General features: G+C 42.0%; 1 long non-coding RNA gene across 1 annotated transcript in view; it reads left to right on the top strand.

The window, feature by feature from the left end:
• Positions 1–23533, top strand: part of LOC104998491 — a 54436-nt gene that overhangs the window by 11393 nt on the left and 19510 nt on the right. The window contains exon 2 of the long non-coding RNA XR_826471.1: positions 2689–2812. This is a non-coding gene — a long non-coding RNA (uncharacterized LOC104998491). The remainder of the gene's footprint in view (positions 1–2688; positions 2813–23533) is intronic.

Below are 23533 nucleotides of genomic sequence, written 5' to 3' on the forward strand. Positions count from 1 at the left end.
GAAGGACCGATGTTGAAGCTGAAACTTCAGTTCTTCACATCAGGTGGCCAAAGTACTGGAGTTTCAGCTTCAACATCGGTCCTTCCAGTGCATATTCAGGACTAATTTCCTTTAGGATGGACTGGTTGGATCTCCTTGCAGACCAAGGGACTCTAGAGAGTCTTCTCCAACACCACAGTTCAAAAGCATCAATCCTTTGGTGCTCAGCTTTCTTTATAGTCCGACTCTCACATCCCTACATGACTACTGGAAAAACCATAGCCTTGACTAGATGGACCCTTGTTGGCAAACATGTGTTTATACTATATGTGATTAAATGGAGATTTCCTGAGCTACTTCTCGGACTGACTGAATCAGAATCTCTGTAGGAGTGGTTGGGGGTGGTTAGGGTTAGGCCTAAGCCCAGGCCTCTTCCTCTTGGACAAGTATCTCTGGTGTGTCTTGCACACACTAGATTTTGAGACCCAGAGCCCTTGTGATTAAGTGGAAGGCTTTGACTGTTGAGAAAGTGTTTTGGGAAGAGAGATATTCCTCTACCATGGCAACTGTGGAAGGAAGTGTGTTTTGGTGAAGGAGTCAAGCAGCCTGGTCAGTTTGGCCTATAAGCTGTGCTTCTCAACTCTGGTCTCACAGTGGAATGACCTGGGCAGTACTGACAACACACAGAACCCAGCCGGAGAGTTCAGGCAGTCTGTTCCCACCAGCAACTGGACACTTTCCACGTACACTCACGCTGGGACTAGGGAGATGTCTTTGCACTTCCACCCTGGGAAGCCCAAGGGCCTTGCCCTTCTGGAGGACCGCTAAGGGTGTGTAGAACTTTGGGGTCTCAGAGCGTGTTCTATTCCATTGCCCTATTTGATAGTAAGGCAGATGGAAGTGGATCGTAACCTGCTCTTGATTTCAGAGATGAAGGAATCAATCCCTCAGAAAGATTCATTGACCAGGGATTCCACCAGAGTTGCCAGCTTAGAAAAGGCAGAGCCAGAACTCGGGTTTGATCCTCTGGCTCCAAGCTCACAGCTCCATCCACATCCCTCTCAGAGACCGGCACACTCAGATTTTCCAAGCTTTCGTTCAGTTACAATTTCAAGAAAATCTGAAGGTGAGCTCTGAGCCCTTTCCAAGAGAGCTTCTGGCTGTCAGCCACTTTCTGGGAGGTCTTTTAAGTCATTTCTGACCCTCATGCTTTGATTCAGCTACCAGTTCTGAGTACTGTGCCTCCTGGGGGTTAGAGGATCGAGGGCCGTGATTACAATTGCATCACCCCTGCCAGCCTCCTGGGGGGGGGCTCATCTTCTGAGGAACATTCCCAAATGAGCTGTCAACTCCACTGCAGCAGGAGCCTGCCTTAGATTTTTGTCCCCCTCCGAGCAGAGAACTAAACCCAGTAAATTCTTGATGATTAGACAGCAGCATGGAATGGATTTTCTCACCCTTCTAAATTCCTCAGCGCTTGCTGCCTCTACTATTTTATAAGCTGATGTTTTCAGTTTAAAACTAATGTATGGTCACCGAAAGGTGTAAAGAAATACAGAAGTGGGGAAGGAAAGCACCCCATCTAAGAGTGCTAAATGTCTGTTCTAAACACTAGGTATTTAATGAACTTTATTTTATTTAATCTTAATGAATAAGATTTAATCTCAATAAATAAGATTTTGTGTGCAGTCAGTCTACACATGAGGACTCTCAGAATCTGAACTCTAAGCCACTATCCACTGGCATGTGCACAACTGCCAGGAAACACACAGCCCTCCTGAATGCTGTGGCATTTTCTTCTGACCTCTGTCCTGTGTTTCCACTCATCAGAACTCTTGCCACTCCCCAAAGGAGACAGGTGTTTAATTTCTCTGGGTCTTTGCTCTGCTGAGCTTGACATCAAGAGTAGGTCCCTGTTCTGTGCATCTGGCTATTTCCGGCTCTGCTTTCAAGGCACAGCCAAAGACAGCCTCTGAGTTATGGGATGAATTGTGTCTCCTCTGAATTCCTATGTTGAAGCTCTAAATTCTGGAGCCTTAGAATGGAACTGTATTTGAACATAAGATCTTTAAAGGGGTGATTAAATTAAACTGAGAACTTAGGGTGGGCCCTAACCCAGTCTGACTGGTGTCCTTATATTTGGATATACGTAGAGATATCGAGGATGTGTATACATAAGGAAAGGCCACTTGCGAGGTAGGGAAAGAAGCTTTGGGAGAAAACAACCCTGCCTACACCTTGATCTTTGACTTCTAGCCTCCAGAATGGCAAGGAAATACATTTCTGTTGTTTAAGCCCCCTGCTGCTGCTGCTGCTGCTAAGTTGCTTCAGTCGTGTCCGACTCTGTGCCACCCCATAGACAGCAGCCCACCAGGCTCTGCTGTCCCTGGGATTCTCCAGGCAAGAACACTGGAGTGGGTTGCCATTTCCTTCTCCAATGCATGAAAGTGAAAAGTGAAAGTGAAGTCTCTCAGTCGTGTCTGACTGTTAGCAACTCCGTGGACTGCAGCCTACCAGGCTCCTCCGTCCATGGGATTTTGCAGGCAAGAGTACTGGAGTGGGTTGCCATTGCCTTCTCTGTTAAGCCCCCTAGAATGTGCTATTTTGTTATGGAAGCCCTAGCAAAGCAATACACTCCTTAAAGCCTTTCCTGATGCTGAGCCCCACTTTCAGGAAGAACTAACCTTCTTCCCTTGATGCTCTCACCAGGTCACCTTATTGAGCTGTTCCCTGCTTGAAGTGTCCCCCGGTCCACTTGTTGCTGAGGGCCACACCTGGTTCATGTCTGCATTTCTGGCCTCTAGCACAGGGCACATCCTGAACTTGGAAAAAGGTAGGTGAACAAATGCATGAATGAACAAGAGATCTGATAACTACTTGTAGATTGACTCTTTTTAGAAGTTTTGAAAGGGTTGAGGGATCCAGAGATGGAGAGGGACAGAGAGAGGGGTAGGACCCAGGAGTGATGGTCGCCTGAACCCCACCCACTGCACCACCCCCTGCAGGCTAATGGGTCTTGGCACTGTCCTGAGCCTTGCAGACTCTCCTGGCCAGGCCTCCTTCTGTCAGCTCTCCCTTCAGCCTGTCGGATACTTAATCACACGCAGGAAATGTAAATTCCCTGAGGCCTCCATTGTGTGGTCCTCTCCTCAAAGTCTGTCTCCCCACCGCAGTTTCTGGAAGTCCCTTCAGAGGGTCTGACAGTCTCCCTTTCCCATCCCTCCAGATGGAGAGGCTCAGGGAACAGAAGGAGTTTTCTGGGAACAGACTGGGGAGGAGGAGCCAGGAAAAGTGACAAAGACACAAGTTTGGGCTTCCTGTGCCTGCTGTCCAAGCAGGGCTCTGCAGGGCCTCCAGAATGGCCTGTTGGTGACAGAGGAAGCCAAAGAGAGTTGTTAGCAGTGGCACATTTACTTGTAAGCTGGCCCACCCTGGGATTCAGCCCCATGGTGGACATCCTTTCTGCATAAGGAAACTCTCTGGAGGGAATGGTTGTAAGTGAGAAAGAGACCAGGCAGACACGCCTGGCCTGGGATCAAAGCTCTGGGCCTTGCAGGGTGGGCTGAGTCGAGGATGAGTTGCATCTAACTTCTGGGTCAGTGCCATGAGCAGGGCAGTGGGGAGCAGGGTGGACCGGCATGACACGGTGGTGGGCCTGGGGGGGTGGTGGCTGGCACTTGTTCACTCTCAGGACCTGGCCCTTTGGGCACCTGCCCAGAAGGTGTCAGAAACTGGCAGAGGCGTGTGTGGTGGCTGCAGGGTTGGCCCTGCTCCAGGGGGTGGGAGGTGGGGCCAGTTTCTCCCATAGACTCAGTGCCTGGGGCCTGGGACACTTGTAGGAGCCACAGTGATGTGTTGCTTTCTTTCAAAATCAGGAGAGAATTTCCTGGCAGTCCAGTGGTTAAGACTCCTCCTCACCTTCACTGCTGAGGAATAGGGTTAGATCTCTGGTTGGGGAACTAAGATCCCTCAAGCTGTGGCCAAAAGTAATAATAATAATCATGATAATAATAACAATAATTGATAACAGAAAAAAATGAAACTTTAAGACAGAAAATTTGCATGTTGCCTAATTCTATTTAACGAAATGTCCAGAGGAGGCAAATCCCAAGAGAAAGAAAGTAGATTAGTGGTTGCAAGGGACTAGGGAGAAGTGGGGAGTGAGGATTGACTACTAATGGGTTTGGGGGGGTGTCTTGTTGGGGTGATTTAAAATGTCCTGAAATTAGACAGTGATGAAGGTTGCACAACCTTAGAAATATACTAAAAATCACTGATTTGTACACTTTAAAGTGGTTTATTTATGGTATGTGGATTATATCTCAATAAAGCTGTTTTTTTTTTTTTTTTTAAGCCAACGAGTCCGGGGCAGAAGAAAAAAAATCAAGAATATTAGTGTACTATGTAATCTTTAGCAAATAAGTAAGAAATGTGTTAAAATAAAAAAAATCAGATGAAGTTAGACAAAACTTAAATTGGAAAACAAGTTTTATCTGGTGTATTGACTGACTCTCTTGGTGGCTTTTGGAATGCTGAGCTAAAGCGAATTCTGAGATTGCATTTAGGGTCAAAAAGATGGAGCAATGTGATCAATCAGTGATGTCTGATCTGGGCACAGGAGGTGAAAGAGGAGGCGCAGGGGCAAGTATTTGCCACCCCCAACTGCAACTGATCTCTGTGGTCCCTTCTGGATTTCCCAGGCCCTGGCCTGAGTCACTCAGCATGGAATGGGGGGCGGAATGTGGGCCACAGGGATCTGGGCTAGAAGAAGACAGGGGTGGGGTCAAGGCAGTTGAGCATTCAGTATAGACCCTGCTGCATTCATATCTGCCAGGCTTGCCTGCATCTTCTCCACACCAGCTTCGTTCTTGTACTAGCTGCCTCCCCTGAGAACAGGCTACCCCCCAACCCCAAAAGTAACAGTTCTCAAGGACGACTCTTAACCTGCTCTGGGCAGCTCAGCAGTCACACCGTCTTTGCTTATCACACCCCTGCTCCCCATATTCTCCATGAGACAGAAAACTCTCCTTGGAGAACAGGCAGTTGAGCAAAGTGTTTAGACCAACCCCTCTTGGTGGCACAGACCCTCTCATTAAAATGTGTGCGTTGTTAGTGCTCTTCTCTTTTTCCAATGGGGCTTAGCAATTAACATCACCTCATCGTGAGTGTGTCAAGAGATGTGCACTCTGGGAAGCAAAGAAAAATACATTTGTCATCCAAATGACAGCCACAGCTGTCAAAGCCATTTTTATCCAGTGGCGGTGGAGCTGGCCTTAATCCCTTCTGGGAAAAATAATGAATTTTAGAGATTCTGTTTACAAATATGCACCTTTTGCTGATTTCTCTCACCACCCAGCAATTTTTCAACAGGACAGCTTTCTTGGAAACTGTCCACAGCCAAAAGATGATAAAATATGGTATCCAGAGAGGTGCCTGGGGCTCTTTTTGTTTAACCGGGTAATTGGGCATAGATTCCGAAAGGTCATCTTCCTGTATCTGGGTCTAAAAGCACCCCCTCCTTCACCTGTTTCGCAAAGGGCAGCCCTCTAGGTTGGGTTTACAAGCCTGCTACTGACCTTTATGCAAGCAAATCTTGAACTTGCTGATTCGCACAGAACTTTCTAGAGAGTCAAGTGTGTGAGACTTGTTTTCCCCACCCCTTTGCTAGTTGGAGTGAAACCTACTTTCCCTCCCAGACTCACTAACACACTTAAGCCCTGGACCAGCTAATGAGATCAGAAAATGATTAGCTGTCAGTCCACAAGTGAAATTGATCAGTGATGGTTTCAGGCTAAGGAAAGCAAATGCCCCCAGTGACAGTCCACAGACTTTTCTGATCCTATTTGTGCTCCTCTTTATCATCTCTGACGTTTTTTATGGTCTGTTGTCTCTACAAGGTCGTCTGCAGAGCCTCCTGGTAGTCCTGCCCACATTTAAGTGCATGCACATTTAGGAAAGCCCACGGTGACTGTTTTCAGATACTGAGCTCAGGCTAAGGCACAACTTTCAGGGTTTGCTATAGCTGAGATGCTTTTGTGTAAGAACCAAATACCCCTTTGTAGGAGGCCGCATGGTATAGTAGAAAAAGTCAGACACACAAACTTGGATGTGATTCCTTGGTTCTTGCTGTCCCATGCTCTGTGACTTCGGTAAACCAAGTACCTTCTCTCAGCAGCCTCACTTTGCATATCTGTAAAATGGGGAGGCCTCCTTTGTAGGCAGAATGTCTAGCAGTATCCAGATGAATGAAGAAAAGAGGCTGACTGAAAAATTAGTAATCATTACTGATTTCACTTGTTTTAGTTTCTAAAGGCCATCCCAGCCTGGTGTTAAAATAAGGATACTTTGTTTCAGTCAGTCATATTTCTATGTGATGGGTCCCTTTCTAGTGGGACAGTCAGCCTCCACTCCAAGCAGGGCTGCAGAAAGTTTTTGGGGGCCCTCCTTTCCACTAAAAATGTATTAAAAATGATATTTTATGACTCTATAAAAGATTAATCTAGGCTGGGTTAAAAAAACACTTCTTCAACTCAAAGGTTTTTTTTTTTTAATTGAGGTAAATTCACATGACATAAAACTAAGCATTTTAAAGAGTATATTTTACTGTGTTTAGTGTTTCCACAGTGTTGTGTAATCATCTCTAATTATGAAACGTTTTCATCACACCCAAAGATCTTGTACTCGTGAAACAGTCCCCATGTCTTCTTTCATTTTGCATAGTCTTCAAGTTTTATCCATATTGTAGCATGTATCAGTACCTTGTCCCTTTTCTGAATAATATTTCATCATACGGATATACCACATTTCATTTATTCATTCATTGGTTAATTCATTGGTTGTTTCTATGTTTTTTGGCTATTATGAATAATGCTGCTATGAACATTTGTGTATAAGTTTTTGTCTGGAAACATGTTTTTATTTTTCTTGGGTTAGTACCTGGGAATGAAATTGCTGAAGACTCTCATTTCAACTTTTGAGGAACTGTCACTATATTCCAAAGCAGCTGCACCATCTGACATTCCCACCAGCACTATATGGAGGTTCTAATTTCTCCATATCCTCCCTGACACATTATTGTCTTTTTATTATAGCCATGATAGTGGGTGAAAAGTGGCATCCAGCTCATTTTAAGGATGAGTAAGTTGAGGACCAGATATGATTTGTACAGTCTCATGTGTTGCAGAGTTAGACTCTGCACAGCAAATCTGTTTAATGTCCCATTTGATGCTTATTCTCATCAGACCAGATGTCCTTTATCTCCAACATTAAGAGAAAAGTAAAGTCAGACTGGCAGAGTGATGCTACAATAGAGTCAGGCACCCCTCACTAGCTATTAAAACTCCAGCAGCTTACCAAGACTAGAGAGTAGCAGCTGTGGGCTTCAGGGGGGCAGGAAAGTCTTCCCACCCAGCCAGCCTCTAGCTGGGATTGGTCAGGCCCTTGCAGGACTAGCTTTACTTTCTGAACTTTCCTTTGATGGGAGAGAGCTTCAGCAGTGACATACATCTGCTTTACCTACATATTTATTGAGAACCTATTCGATGCTAGTCATAGTTTGCCCATTGGAGGTACAAAGATAATTAAGATGCAGCTTCAACCTAATATATATTCACCTATTATCCTCATATTACTCTGTTGAATATTAATAATAGAGGTGGATACAGGACACAAGGGGAGTACAGATAAGGGCACCAACTGGTCTGGAAAAAGGGATCAAGAACTGAGTATTAAAGGCTCAGAGTGACTGTGGGAAGCTCGCCAAGCCTGCTCTGCACACAGAGGTAGATGAAGTGTGCAAGCAACTTCTCTGGATGGGTGAGAACAGCTTGAAAGTCACATAGAACACTCAGCCCAGGGCTGAAGCCTTTTGGAGCATTTTCACAGAGCTATGCACAGGTGAGAAACCATTCTGGGGCAGGCCAATCCACTTCGTGGGCAATGCGGCCCATATGATCCAAGCCAAGGATTTTTGCACACGTGGTCAGAGGCAGAGTGAGAAAGGCAACCATCAACTAGCTGAGCTAGGTTCACAGCCACAAATCAAGTTCTGACCTGGAGAGTGTACAGTCTACAAAGTGCTGGGGCAGCAGGCTGCTCACTGTGTGGGTCACACCTCCCCCACACACAGCCTGAATGTTGTTCTCATTAGGTTCTCAAACAGTCATACAAATAGAGGAAAAAACATACACCTATTCATCTTTTCCATCTTGGTTTGTATAAAGTACTTCTTTTTTATGTTAGGCTTTGGCTATGTGGTTTCTGCCCAGGCAGTCCTCTGCAAAATTCTGAAACAGGTGAGGTTTCTTCCTTAGGACCATCTGAAGCCATTGCAAATCCCCCTGTTAATGGTCTAGACTAGACAGTGATGCATGACAGGCAAAATGTCACAGGTGCTGTTGACTGTAGAATTGAATATGTTCTTGGTTTAAAATCTTGGTTTGGAAATTCTTTACTCTTCAAAGTTGTGTTTCCACTTCTTTGGGCTGATCGAAATATCTGCCATGTTAGCTTTATATTTTCTTTTGTTTGTTTCTTTATGAAAAGCTCAGAGTTCAGGGAACCAGTGGAAATGGCACACAGATATGAACGTATTTTGAAGCAAATGTCAGCCAATATTTATAATTAGTCATCACTGTGGTAAGAACCCTGGCAGGCTCTAGACTTTATACCTGGTAGCATGTAGGAATAGTAATCTTATTGAGCAGTAAGAGAGTGGAAGAATAGGGACCTGTTTAAAGTTTAAATAAACAATCGTTGGATTATAAAATACTGATCAGTGAAGAAATGGTATTTTTCCTAAGATATTTAATCACACTTTAAATGAAAATGAGATGACAGCTGTCCATGTCACAGAATGTTATTGTTCTAAAAAACTGGGGTTTCTAGGTGAGAGCCAGAGGCCTGTAAAAAAGCATCACCATCGTGGTGCTTTGTTTCTTTCTCTAAAGAGAATGAGGGTGACTTTCTCTTGGTTTGGAAGGAGGATTAGTCTCTGGTGCATTGGAATAGACACTTGTGTGACCTGGTCTCCCTCCCTGTTCTCCAGAGGAGAAGGAGGTTTGTGGAAAGTCTCTAGGGAGGCTCTAGCATCTTAGTTTCTCTCTCACCAGTGCTGGGCCATGGACAGCGGTACAGGAAAACCAGAGGGAGGGTTGGGTGCAGACTGCAGGAGTCTGGTCCAGCGGGGAGGAGATGGGCAGGACTGTGTCCTGGGGACCTCTGAAGTGGGAGTCGGGCTGACAGTGGCTCATGGGATGAGCGTCAGAGTGAGGATGAGTAGTGGTCCCTGAAGTAAGCTCAGCACTGAGGGTGAGGTGTGAGGAAGATCTGAAAATGGGTGTTTCCCCTCCTTCCCTCCTTCTGTTCCTTCCCTCAACAATTTTAACTGAGTACCTACTACCTGTCAGAGGTTTGTAACATACTGTTGTGTGACAGATGGGTGAGCCAGGACTCCTGCATTTTGCAGCAGGTCAAGCCAGGGATGTCCTGGAGCAGCATCTGTTCTGGGGGAAGGCATAGACAGAGGAGCCTGGGAGGCTGCAGTCCATGGAGTCCCAGAGAGTCCAACACGCCTGAGCACACACATGCATGCAGGGCACGAGACTTACCTGTTGTTTTCAGACCATTTGGGGTGGTTTATGGGGGATTGTGTTCACAAGAGCCCTGCACTGCCTCATACGTCTCTTTTCCTTGAATTTGGTTTGCTCCACAGACGTCTGCTAGTTTTTCCAAATTCAGCTGGAACATCATTTCACTTGGATGATTTGCTGACAGGAGACATAGTTCACAGCACTCCTTGTTTCTGTTGCTGCCTCCTGCGTCTAGATGGGGAGGGCCTACAGTCCTCTGCCATGCCTTGCTCACCTGGTGTGCCCGCTGTCCAGCGCAAAGATGGTGCTCAGCTACTGTTCTCAAGTGAATGAATGAGTAACCCTCAGGTCTTAGAATTTCCTTCTCAAGCACCAGTTCTTAAGGTCGTTTTCCCCTGTGTCACCGCTCAGTCATCCAGTTTAGCCTGGGACACCCGAAGAGGAGGACTTGAAAACCTCTGGTTTTACAAGCATTTGTCCTGCTAGTTTTCCGCTGCTGCGGTTACCACAGGCTTAAGGTGGGCACCCCAAGTGTGACCGACTGTTAGAGACTATGAAATCTCAGGGGAATTTTGGTGATGTATACTGAGCCAAGGTGATAGACTATACATTTACGTAGAGACATAAGAGGAAAAAAAGTGAAATGGAATCAGAGGCTGGAAAAAAACAGTTATCATAAACAGTACTTAAATCAACACAGGTTTATGATCTGGCAATTTTGGAGGTGAGTGGCCTGATACAGGTCTCGAGGGGGTCAAATCAAGGTGTCAGTGGGGCTGCCTCCCTTTGGGAGCTCCAGGGAAAGTCTGTTTCCTCACTTGGTAGCTTCTCGAGGTCACCCACATTGTTCACTCACAGCTGCTGTGTTCTTCCTGTAGCTTCTTCCGGCAGCAGTAGGTCCAGTCCTTCTCGTGGTGCCATCTCCCTAGTTTTCTCTCCTCTGCCTCCCTCTTCCACTTACAAAGACCCTGTGATGACGTTGGGCTCATTCCCAATACAAGGTCATTTCCTCATGTTAAGGTCAGGTGGTGCACAGCCTGAAAGGCCTTTGCCGCCTTAATTCCTCTTTGCCAGGTAACCTACTGTATTCACTTTGTCCTCACTAGTGGACTACTTTGGGGAGTAGATATGGATGTCTTCATGGGCTCATTATTCTGCCTATGCCAGCCTGTGATGCATTTTCAAATCCCCAGTAGGCAATCTTTTGGTTACTTACCTGTTTTAGTCCATTTAGACTGCTGTAACAAAACACCATGGGCTGGGTGGCTTATCAACAACAGACATTCATTTCTCACAGTTCAGTAGGCTGTAAGTCAAGGTCAAGGCACCAGCTCATACGATGTCTGGTGAGGACCCCCTTCCTGGTTCATAGATGGCATCTTCTTTCTGTGTCCTCATGTGGAAGAAGGGGTGAGGGAGCTCTCTGGGGTCTCTTTTATAAGGGCACTAATCCTAGTCATGAGGGCTCTGCACTTATGCGAAGTCAAGTGGGCCTTAGGAAGCATTACTATGAACAAAGCTAGTGGAGGTGATGGAATTCCAGTTGAGCTATTTAAAATCTTAAAAGATGATGCTGTTACAGTGCTGCACTCAATATGCCAGCAAATTTGGAAATCTCAGCAGTGGCCACAGGACTGGAAGAGGTCAGTTTTCATTCCAGTCCCAAAGAAGGGCAGTGCCAAAGAATGTTAAAACTACTGCACAATTACACTCATCTCACACACTGGCAAAGTAATGCTCAAAATTCTCCAACATAGGCTTCAACAGTATATGAACTGTGAGCTTTCAGATGTTCGAGCTGGATTTAGAAAAAGCAGAGGAACCAGAGATCAAATTATCAACATCCTTTGGATCATAGAAAAATAAGATAATTCCAGAAAAACATCTACTTCCTTCTTATTGATTACACCAAAGCCTTTGACTGTGTAGATCACAACAAACTGGAAAATTCTTCAAGAGATGGGAATACCAGACCACCTGACCTGTCTCCTGAGAAATCTGTATGCAGGTCAAGAAGGAAGAGTTCTAACCATACATGGAATAACAGACTGTTTCCAAATTGGGAAAGGAGTACGTCAAGGCTGGATATTGTCACCCTTCTTATTTAACTTAAATACAGAGTACATCACGTGAAGTGCTGGGCTGGAAGAAGCACAAGCTGGAATCAAGATTGCCAGGAGAAATATCAATAACCTCAGATACACAGATGACACCACCCTTATGGCAGAAAGTGCAGAGGAACTAAAGAGCCTCTTGATGAAAGTGAAAGAGCAGAGTGAAAAGCTGGCTTAAAACTCAACATTCAAAAAACTAAGATCATGGCATCTGGTCCCATTACTTCATGGCAAATAGACAGGGAAACAGTGGAAACAGTGGCTGAGTTTATTTTTTTGGGCTTCAAATTCACTGCAGATGGTGACTGCAGCCATGAAATTAAAAGACACTTGCTCCTTGGAAGAAAAGCTATGACCAACCGAGATAGCATATTAAAAAGCAGAGACATTACTTTGCTGACAAAAGTCCGTCTAGTCAAAGCTATGGTTTTTCCAATAGTATGGATGTGAGAGTTGGACTATAAAGAAAGCTGAGCACTGTAGAATTGATGCTTTTTAGCTGTGGTGTTGGAGAAGATTCTTGAGAGTCCCTTAGACTGCAAGGAGATCCAACCAGTCCATCCTAAAGGAAATCAGTCCTGAATATTCATTGGAAGGACTGATGCTAAAGCTGAAACTCCAATACTTTGGCCACCTGATGCGAAGAACTGACTCATTGGAAAATATCCTGATGCTGGAAAAAATTGAAGGCAGGAGGAGAAAGGGACGATAGAGGATGAGATGGTTGGATGGTATCACTGACTCGATGGACATGAGTTTGAGCAAGCTCTGGGAGATGGTAAGGACAGGGAATCCTGGCGTGTTGCAGTCTATGGGGTTGCAAAGAGTCAAACACAACTGAGTGACTAAACTGAACTGAACTGCCCTTATGAGCTAATTACCTCCCAAAGATCCCCCACCTCCTAATACTATCATACTGAGAATTTTCAACATGTGAATTTTTGGAGACATAAGCCTTCAGTCTGTAGTACTAGCACTAGCTGTTTTCCATTCCTTTGAATAACCGAGAATTAACTGTTTAAGGATTTGCTATCCAAGCCAAAGCCCGATGTTTGATCCAGAAAGAACAAGATAGGTGTGGTGGGACATCAGCTTCTTCCACAAATGTGGGTGTGGCTGAGACATGCCAGACTCTGGCTTCTGTCTGGTTCTGAGTCACCACCACAAGGATGCACTTGACCACAGATGAGCCATTCCTAGGGTCCAGATGACTGTTGATAATAGCCACGTGGTAGGCACTCTTGAGTGTATCATCTCAATTACTACCATCACCGAGGGATAGGTATTATTGTCTCCATGTTTGAGTAAAAAAATAGGGGTTGAGTCAAATTGCATAACTGGCCCCAGGTCATATAAGCCTGGACTTACTGATTTCATTCTTTTTATGGTCAGGCCTGAGGAAACCATTTCTCTTAAATTATTGCTGTTAGTTGTTAGGGGAGAGGCTGCACATTAGAATTACCTCGTGTGCTTTTAAATAATAACAGTGACCTGCTTCAAGCCAATTGCATCAGATTGCTGGGGGTGGGGCTTGGTCATCTGTATTTTATTTTTTTAATTTAAATTGACTTAAATTTAAATTTAATTTTTGTGTTCCTTAGTTATGATAATGTGTGGTTTGAGTTAAGAATCACTGCCTTGGGCATGTTGTGTGTGCTCCCAGAACCCAGCTCTGCATCTTTCTGTACCTTTAACCTGGTACCAGAGCTACTCCCTCATGTTCTGATACTGAAGAAGAATAGCTAGGCAGGCGGGCTTTCTCTAGTTCCCTTGCAGCTGCTGGCTCCCTTCTTGCTATTGGCAAGCTCTTTGCTGAAGGCCCAGTTTAGCGGGAGGTGCTCTAAATGTGCTTTTTCCCAGTCCTGACTTGGCAGCTTCAGGTGGATGCCCTTGTCTGGGCATCTGTGTTCCCACAGGTGAGCAGAGAAGCAGAAGAACAACCCCACGGAGTGCAGGAGTAATACTCTGAACTTCAGGGGAATAAAAGTACTTCATTTTCACTCCCTTACTCCCTCTGCCCTCATTGATTTTATGGTGGAATAAGTCCTCAGGACTAGCACCAAACAGTGATTTGCAAAGGCAGTGATTTAAGTTTCTCCCCTGACTTCTTTGGTTTAGTAAATCCACATAACACTTTAAAGTGGAAAGAACTTGAATGCTTGCCCAGCATGGCAGACATGTGCTGTTTCCAGAAAGAGCAGGTAATTGAAGTGTAGTGTAGCTGGGCTTGAGCCCACTTCTATCACAAGTTTGCTCTATAACTTTGTGAAGATCATTAACATTCTATGCTTTCACCACAAAAATGCTGACTCTGGAAAGGCAGGAAGAAGCATCTGGGGATTTCAACTTTCTAGGCAAGGTAGTATGTTAATATGTGAAAAAAAAAATCTTATTTCCCCAAACACTTCAAAAATACTGAATTTTAGAGGAAACAGACCCTTATATATTCATCACAAAGTTTTAACAATGGTTATTATTTTGCTACCTTTGTTCATAGAGTTCTTTAAAAAAGAGAAAGATAAATTAGTACCCACACAGTTATTGCTCACTGTGTCTTTTTCTCATTTCTCCCTCCTTCTTCAAAGGTAACTACTCACTTGAACCTGATGTAAGTTATTCTTATGAATGTCTTCCTATTTTAACTACAGTGTAGTTATTCATAAGTGATCATACTATGATTATTTTATGTTTTAAAATTGATTGTATATTTCTTTTTCCTTTTTTTGTGGCTTGTGAGGTCCTTTCCTATCCCAAATTCATGAAAGATATTTTACTGTATTTTATTTTATAGGTTTTACCATTTCGATTTTTCACATCCATACCTTTAATCCATTTGGAATTAGTGTTGGTGAAAGTATGAAGGAAGAACCTAGTTTTTTTTAATTGTTGCTTCAGTAGTTCCTCCTTTCCCTGTATATGTCACCTGTGCCATAAGTCTGCTTGTGTGTATGTAGGACCCTTTTATGCTATGTATTCAGTTCTGTGGGTCAAGATGTCTGCTTCCATACCAACACCACATTGTTTTAATTGCTATAACCCCATAAGTTATTTTTATTGAGTTATATGTACCATAAAATTTGCCTTGTTAAATATAAAATTTGGTGTATTCCCAAAGTTGAGCAACTACAATCACAGTCTAATTCTAGAACACTTTCATCACCTCCATAAGAAACCATCTTCACAATAGTAGTCACTCCCTGCTTCCCTTTAAACCCTAGCTCCTGGCAACCATTAATTTTCTATCTCTACAGATTTTCCCATTCTGGGCATTTTATATTAAAGGAATCATACAATAGGTGATCTTTTGTGTTTGACTTATTTCTCTTAGCACTTTTCAAGTTTTATCCATGTTGCATGTATCAGTACTTCATTCTTTTTATGGCTAAATAATATTCTATTGAATGGATATATAACATTTTGTTTATCCATTCTTTAGTTAATGAACATTTGGGTGGTTCCCATTTTTTTTAAGCTTCCCTGGTGGCTCAGATGGTAAAGTGTCTGTCTACAATGTGGGAGACCCCGGTTCGATCCCTGGGTTGGGAAGATCTCCTGGAGAAGAAAATGGCAACCCACTCCAGGACTATTGCCTGGAAAATCCCATGGACAGAGGAGCCTGGTAGGCTACAGTCCACGGGGTCACAAAGAGTCGGCCATGCCTGAGCGAGTTCACTTCACTCCATTTTTTTGGCTATGATGAGTAATGCCTCTTTGAACATTCATGTGCAAGTTTTTGTGGGACATGCTTTCATTTCTTTTGGGTAGATGCCTAGGAGGAGTATTGCCGGCTGAAATGACAGCTCTGTGTTTAGCATTTTGAGGAACCACCAAAGTAACTGTATCATTTTACATTCTCATTAGTAATTTATGAAGGTTCCAATTTCTCTGCATCCTCACCAACACTTGCTATTGTCTCAGTTTTTGTAGTCATCTTCATAGGTATAAAGCCATGTCTAATTGTGGTTTTGATTTGCATTTCCTTAATGTCAAGTGATGCTGAGCTTATTTTCGTGTGCTTCTTGGCTATTTGCATATGTTCTTTGGAGAAATGTTTGTTCAAATTCTTTGTTTCATCATGTGTTTTGATATTCAGTAAATGATACCTTCCTTTTCCTTCCTCAAAATTGTGTTGCTATTTCTGGATCTTTACTCTTATATGGATTTTATGATGAGCTTATCCTAGACAAAGATTCATTGAGATTTATAATGGAACTTGAATTTAATATTGGAAAATTGATTTCTGCAAATACATGTGAATATGGCATAGTTGCCCCAGTTTCCATACCAGCTCTGGAATACCTACCTCCAAATTACAACTGAGAGATAGAGAAAGAGACTAATAATTTATACCGCTGTTATTTCAAAATCTCTATTATATCCAATTGAATCCATATCCCAAATAACAAAATGATCTGTCTCTCCATTTGTTTAGTTTCTCTAAGCATATTCTTAAAATTTAAAAAATTTTTTGTTCATAAATATTTTCACCTCATTTGTTAGATGTATTTCTATGTTCTTCATAACTTTTGCTGTTATTGTTACATGGATCTTTTTCAAAATCACATATTCTTGAAAAGATGCTCAACATCACCCATTATTAGAGAAATGTAAATCAACACTACAGTGAGGCATCCCCTCACACCGGTCAGAATGGCCATCATAAAAAAACTACAAACAATGAATACTGGAGAAGCTGTGGAGAAAAGGGAACCGCCTTGCATTATTGGTGGGAATGTAAATTGATACAGCCACTATAGAGAAAAGTATGGAGATTCTTTAAAAAACTAGGAATAAAATCACCATGCTGCTGCTGCTGCTAAGTCACTTCAGTCGTGTCCGACTCTGTGCGACCCCATAGACGGCAGCCCACCAGGCTCCCCCGTCCCTGGGATTCTCCAGGTAAGAACATTGGAGTGGGCTTCCATTTCCCTCTCCAATGCATGAAAGTGAAAAGTGAAAGTGAAGTCACTCAGTCATGTCCGACCCTCAGCGACCCCATGGACTGCAGCCTACCAGGCTCCTCCATCCATGTGATTTTCTAGGCAAGAGTACTGGAGTGGTCTAGGCATATACTCTCAGGAAACCAAAACTGAAAAAGCTACATGTACCCCAATTTTCATTGCAGCACTGTTTACAATAGCTAAGACATGGAAGCAACCTAGATGTCCATCAGGAGATGAATGGATAAAAAAGCTGTGGTATATATATACGATGATATTCAGCTATAAAAAGGAATGCATTTGAGTCTATTCTAATGAGGTGGATGAACCTAGAACTAACGCAGAGTGAAGTAAGTCAGAAAGAGAAAAACAAATATCATCTATTGATGCATATATATGGAATGTAGAAAGATGGTACTGGTGAATGTATTTGTGGGGCAGCAGTGGAGACACAGACGTGGAGAACAGATGTGTGGACACAGTGGGAGGAGGAGACGGTGGGACGAATTGAGAGAGCAGGATGGAAGCATATGCATTACCATGTGTAAGATAGATGGCCAGTGGGAGTTTCCTATATGACTCAGGAAACTCAAACTGGGGCTCTGTGACCACCTAGAGGGGTGGGTTGGGGTGGGAGGTGGGAGGGAGTTTCAAGAGGGAAGGGACATATGCATATTTGCAACTGATTCATGCTGAAGTTTGGCAGAAACCAACACAATATTGTAAAGCAATTATCCTCCAATTAAAAATAAATAAAATTTAAAAATCACATGTTCTACTTGTTGTGAGTGTGTGAAAATATTATTGACTGTCTATATTGTTTTGTGCCAGCAACTTTACTGAATTTGTCTCTGAGGTTTTTGACTTTTGTGTTCATCAAGCTTATCTGAAAATTATGACTTTTTTTTTTCTAATTCTTACATTAAGATTTTTCATTTTCTTATTTTACTGCACTGATTAACAGTACAAGTTTGCACAGAAGTAGTAATAGCTGACATCTTTATATTTTTTCTCATTTTAAAGGGGACACTAATTTTTCACTATTGTTATATTGGCAATTTGTTTTTGTTAGATTTTCTTTATCTAAAATAAATTCCTTTTATTTCAACTAAGAATTTTTCCCCCAAAATGGGAATTGAATTTTATCATTTGCTTTGATTTGCTTTTATAACATCTCTTTTTCTTATTTACTTTTTATTGGATAGATTTTATAAAAAGATTTTCTAATGTTAAATCTTCCTGGGAGGCAGCCTATAATTGAGATTTTTTTGTTAGGCTCACTGAATTTAGTTTGATAATAGTTTATAAAAGTTTCCTGTTGCTTGTGTTTGTGAGGTTGACCAATGGTTTTCGGTTTCTGCACTGCCCTGTCTGGTTTGGTATCAAGGATATGCCACTTTCATAAAATGAATAGGGGACATTTCCTCTTTTTCTGTTTTGTGAAACAATTTGAATAAGATTGAAAATATCTGTTCCTTCAGTGTTTGGTAGAACTTACTCATGGAATCATCTGAGGTTGCATTTGTTTTTTTGTGGGTATATTTATGTATGTGTATATCTGTGGGCTTGTGTGTGAATAAATTTTAAACTATTGGCTCATTGTCTTTACTGACAATAGATCTATTCAGATTGTGTACATCTTCTTGGATAGTTTTTAGTAAATTATATTTTTCTGAAATATTGTCTATTGAATCTATTTCGATGTTGTTCATAGTTTTGTTGTGCATAGTATTTTCTTGTGGTTTTTGACAATCCCTACTGTATATGTAACTAGCTTCCTTTTTATTTTACTTTATTAGTGATTTATGTGTATGAGTGTAATTTTTTTGTTGCTGTTTTTTTTTCAGCAGAGAAAGTTTTATTGCAAGGTCATGCAATGAGACAAATGTAATTTTTAAATCCATCGCTGTTTTCATACTCAATCTTGTCAGAGGTTTATTTAGTCATTTTTCAAAAAAACCTAGTTTTGTTGTTTTTCTATTGTTTCTTTTCTGTAGTTTATTAATTTCCCTCTGATTTTTTTCCTAGAGAAGGAAATGGCTACCCATTCCAATATTCTTGCCTGGAGAATTCCATGGACAGAGAAGCCTGGTGGGATACAGTCCACAGGGTTGCAAATAGTCAGACACAACTGAGCAACTTTCATTTTAAAATTTCCTTTATTATTCAGTTTTTGATGGGGGGGGGTTACTTTGTTGCTCTTTTCCCAACTTTTTGAGTTGGATGTTTAGCTTACTAATTGAATCTTTATTAAGTTCTGTTATATGCATTATAAAACATTTCCTTTAAGTACAGCGTAGCTGCATCTCCCACATCTTGATGTATGTATTTTCATTTCTTGCAGTGCAAAATATTTTATAATATTTATTAAAATTATTTTATTGATCCATGAATTATTTCTGAACACAGGAGAGCTTGAAGGGTTACCATTGTTGGGAGTAGATTGAGATCTAAAAATGTCCTTTAGATTAAGCTTACTAGTCACACTCTTTAGCACCTCTGCTGTCTGCCTGCTATGTGACTTTTCTAAAGGTTGCTTTTTAAAATTTGGATATTTAATTATCTTAAATACTACACAGTGTTTTTAAAAATTCTTTTAAAGATTTTAATTCCATTACTTCAAGTTCTTGAGTGTCTAGTCTTATATTTATTATGGGTTCTGCCTTTTGCATATGGTAGGTTTCTCCTTGTGGATTTTGAAATTTTTAATTGGTTAGTCTATTTTTCTTCCCTGAATGCCTTGTGGTATTAATGGTTTTGTTTTTTCTTGGATCCTTAGATTTATCACTGGCATAGGATCAAATTTTGCTAATCTCTCAACTCTAGGAGTTCCTCGAAAATGTGAGTAATTTAGCCCTAGGTCTGTCTGGGCCTTCTATTTCCCCAAGAAGACATTGTTACTCATCTAGAATTCAGAGACAGACAAACTTCTTATTTATCTGTACTTACAGATTTTTATCTAGTCTGTCTTTTTAGTGCCTATCACTTTTTGAGTGTTCCAATTTGAGGGTTCTTAATTCCAATTCTCCAGTCTTGCATTGGGTCCAGCATCTTATTTCTTACAGTTTTAAAACTCAAGTCATTGTATTATTCACCCTGTGGTAGCCACAACATCACTAGATTCTAAGCTACTACTCTGGTTGTGTGCTCCTTTGTGGCATCTCAAAATTTCCACCTTTTTTTTTTCTTGTGAGTCTAACAGTATATTTTTGAAATTGTATTTTATCAGCAATTCTTGGTTTTTGAAGCAAGTAGTTTTGTTGTTGTTTTTGGTTGTTATTTTAATCTCCTATATATCCAGAACTGGAATCGTCCTTAGGATACTTTTGTTGTGAAAGATGGAAGTTTCAGGACTCCAGAAGACAGATGCCTATTTATTTTCTATTGAGTTTAACATTCCAGCAATATTTAGATAGGCCTGTCATTGCTGTCGACCCGAAGAAGCCATCATCACTGCTGGTCTGGCTCTTGTGGAAAACCATGGCAGGGGCCAGCAGCCTATAGTGGGATCACTGGAAGGAATTTCCAGGCAGTGAGTGGTTCTCACAGATGGAGGAGATGTTTTATCTGTTTGTTAAAATACCTCTCCTGTGGCTAATGGTGAAATTTACTTGAATTGCTTTCCTGGTGAAGTTCCCTTTGACTTCTGCCCATGGGGAGATGCCGTTATAAGATATTTCTTTACTTATTCTAGAAAGAAAGGACTCTCCCTGGTTAATAGAAAGAGCAAGCAGTATTCTCAAATGAAGGGACTTCAGGACCAAATTTTCATGTTATTCATTCTCTCTATTCAAATACACAGATATATTATGTGGAAATGTACAAAGGCCTTCATAGGCATTCCTTGTTTAAGAAAAATGATCATATTGATTAAAGATCTCTTTTCCTGTAAACAGAAATGATTATTACAGAGCAAATGCCAGGAAGTCCAAGGGCTTTCTCATAACAACCAGGAGTAATAACATAACCATAGAGCTATAATTTCAGTGTCTTATAAGTGCTAAGCATTGTCTTGATGCTAGGAATGCAGAGATAGCAGCTGATGGTCTTTGCCCTCTAGGAATCCACTGACTAGTAGAGATGAATAAACAATTACTAGAGAATTAAAGAAATGATACTATCAGTTTTTTGAAAATTGATGAATTTAGTGTTTACCAAAATTCAAAACGTTTAGTCTTCAAAAAACAATGTTAAGAGAATAAAAAAACAAAGCACAGATTGGGAGGAGAAACTATTTGTAAACCACATATTCAATAAAAGACTTGTATAACAATATATTTAAAAACCTTCAAAACATAATAATGTGAAGATTTTTAAATGGGCAAAAGATTTGAAGAGACATTTCACTAAATAAAATATATGGATAGCAAAAAAGCACATAAGATACTCAACATCATTAGTCATTAGAGAAATGCAAGTTAAAACCACAATAAAATGCCATGACAGACCTATTAGAAAGGCAAAAATGAAAAAGACTGACCATGTCAAGTGTTGGCTAGAATGTGGAGAAACTGGAAATTTTGTACATGCTGGTGGGAACATAAAATGGTACAATCACTTTGGTGAACATTGTTAGTTTCCAAAAAAAAATTCTATTTTTCACCTACCGTATATCTGTTACATTTCTAGGTATTACCCAAGAGAAAAGGAAATAATGTCTATGAAGGGATTTATATACAATGTTCATAGAAGCTTTATTTGTAATATCCCCAAGGAAACAACCCAAATATCCACCAACAGGTGAATGAATAAGCCAGCTGTAGGACGTTCATACAGTGGAATACTACTCAGCAATAAAAAGAAATGAGTTATTGACACACATGAGATGGATGAATCTCTAATCTATAGTGATTAAAAAACTGATCAGAGTTGACCTGTGGATGGAAGTGAGAGAGAGACACTATAAAGGATCATACATAAACTTTTAGGGCGGTGAATTTATTTATTATCCTGGCTATGGTGATACTTTCAGGGGTGTATACCTATGTCAAAGATGTATGAAGTTATTCACTTTATTTTACTTTTTAGTTCCCATGCTATACGGCAGGACATTGTTGGTTATATATTTTATACTTGGTAGTATATATATGTTAATCCCAAACTCTTAATTTATACCCTCTCTCCATCCCCGGTAACTTTAAGTTTGTTTTCTTTGTTGTGATTCTATTTCTATTCTGTAAATAAGCTCATTTGTGTCATTTTTTAAAATATCATATGATATTGCTTATATGTGGAATTTAGAGTGTTTATTTTAAATATGTGCAGTTTACTGTAGGCCTCAATTTGTGTTGTTCACTCACTAAGTCATATCTGACTCATTGAACCCCATGTAGCACATCAGGCCCCTCTGTTCTTCACTGTCTCCCAGAGTTTGCTCAAATTCATATCCACTGAGTTGGTGATGATACTATCTAGCCACAGTAAGGTTCCTTAAAGATAAAGTGCCTTGGAAATGGTGAGTTCAAAATTCTATCAATAGACAGTACAGAGGAGAGTCCCTTAAATAAAATGACCCAGCGGTCAGGGAAGATGGGACGCCTGACCTGAGGTTTGGAATTTGAATCTGTTATTCAAGGTAGGGTATGAAGAAGGGCAGGAATAGGGGGAGCTCTCCATGTGGAGGCTACACCAAATGTGCAGGTTCCAGAGCACATAAGCGCGTGATGTGTTTAGAGACCTGGGAGGTGGATTGCCTCCGGGAGACTGGGTCGGGGTGGGGGATGGGGCTAGAGTAGGGGGTTGACGGGGTGTTTGGAGAGGAGAGCCAGGCAATGGCTCTCAGATTCCGTTGCAGTGCTAGGGAAATTAGAAATTCTCGTGAAATTCTCACTATAATAGGCCACTCACTGGTGTGACCAGCTTGTCCAGGCATCCCCATCCCTGAACACAAAGTGGGTCACCTTTCCATTTCTGTGCAAACTGCATGTAACCCCCTGCATGCCCACAGTGTCCCCCAGTTTCCCAAGGGAGTCTCAGATTGTGCTTTCATTTGTTTGCTCCTGGAAGAGTCTTCGTGTTCTCCCTTTTCTTCCCAAGACACTTTTGACACGTACTGCCCAGCAAGCTGACCTGAGAAGCTGCATTCATTTTTCTGTTCTTTTTTGGAGTTCTGTCCACTGGGAGAACTCCAGAATTCAGTCCAAACTTACTGAAAGGCTGTTGTTGTTGATTAGCTGCTCGGTTGTGTCTGACTCTTTGTGATCTCATGGACTGTAGCCTGCCAGGGTCCTCTGTCCATGGGATTTTCCAGGCACAGGCATACTGGAGTAGGTTGCCATTTCCTACTCCAGGGAGGGGAGGGGGGGTGTCTTCCCAACCTAGGGATCAAACTTGCGTCTCGTGCATTACAGGTAGGTTCTTTACTGCTGAGCCACCAATGAAACACTGGGTCTGCCCAAATCAGTCTCAGAGCAGGGAGGAAACCTTACTGTGCTTTTGCAAGAATGCCCTTCCACAGAATCTCCCTTTCTCTATAGGATCAAGTTAGTGTTGCTTACGAGAGACATTTTGCCTGAGGTTTAGAAGGCAGGAGGGAAACAGCAGCCATTCTTCCCACTCCAATGGTGAGCATCACTGGTCTGCTCTCTGGCTGGGGCAGCTCCCTCCAGGTCCTCTGCTTCTGGGCGTCCCTGGCCAGGTGCATATGCAGCTTGGAAGTGGAGGTGGCTCTTGTCTCCTGCAAATCACCCAGGGCATGGAAACTTGAGGTGATGGAAGATAGATGCAGGTCCCGTTAGTTCTTGTAGGTTCCAGTGTGTCCTTGCTCTTCTCCACATACGGTTTTTCTTCTAGCCGATCCGATCAGCAACTTCAAGTTTAGCACCAGACACAGAGGCAACCCATGCAAGAGGACATGGCAGCCCACTCCAGTATTCTTGCATGGAGAATCCCATGGACAGAGGAGCCTGGT

This window comes from Bison bison, unplaced genomic scaffold (assembly GCF_000754665.1).
Source record: "Bison bison bison isolate TAMUID 2011002044 unplaced genomic scaffold, Bison_UMD1.0 scf7180017864330, whole genome shotgun sequence".
Lineage (NCBI taxonomy): Eukaryota > Metazoa > Chordata > Mammalia > Artiodactyla > Bovidae > Bison > Bison bison.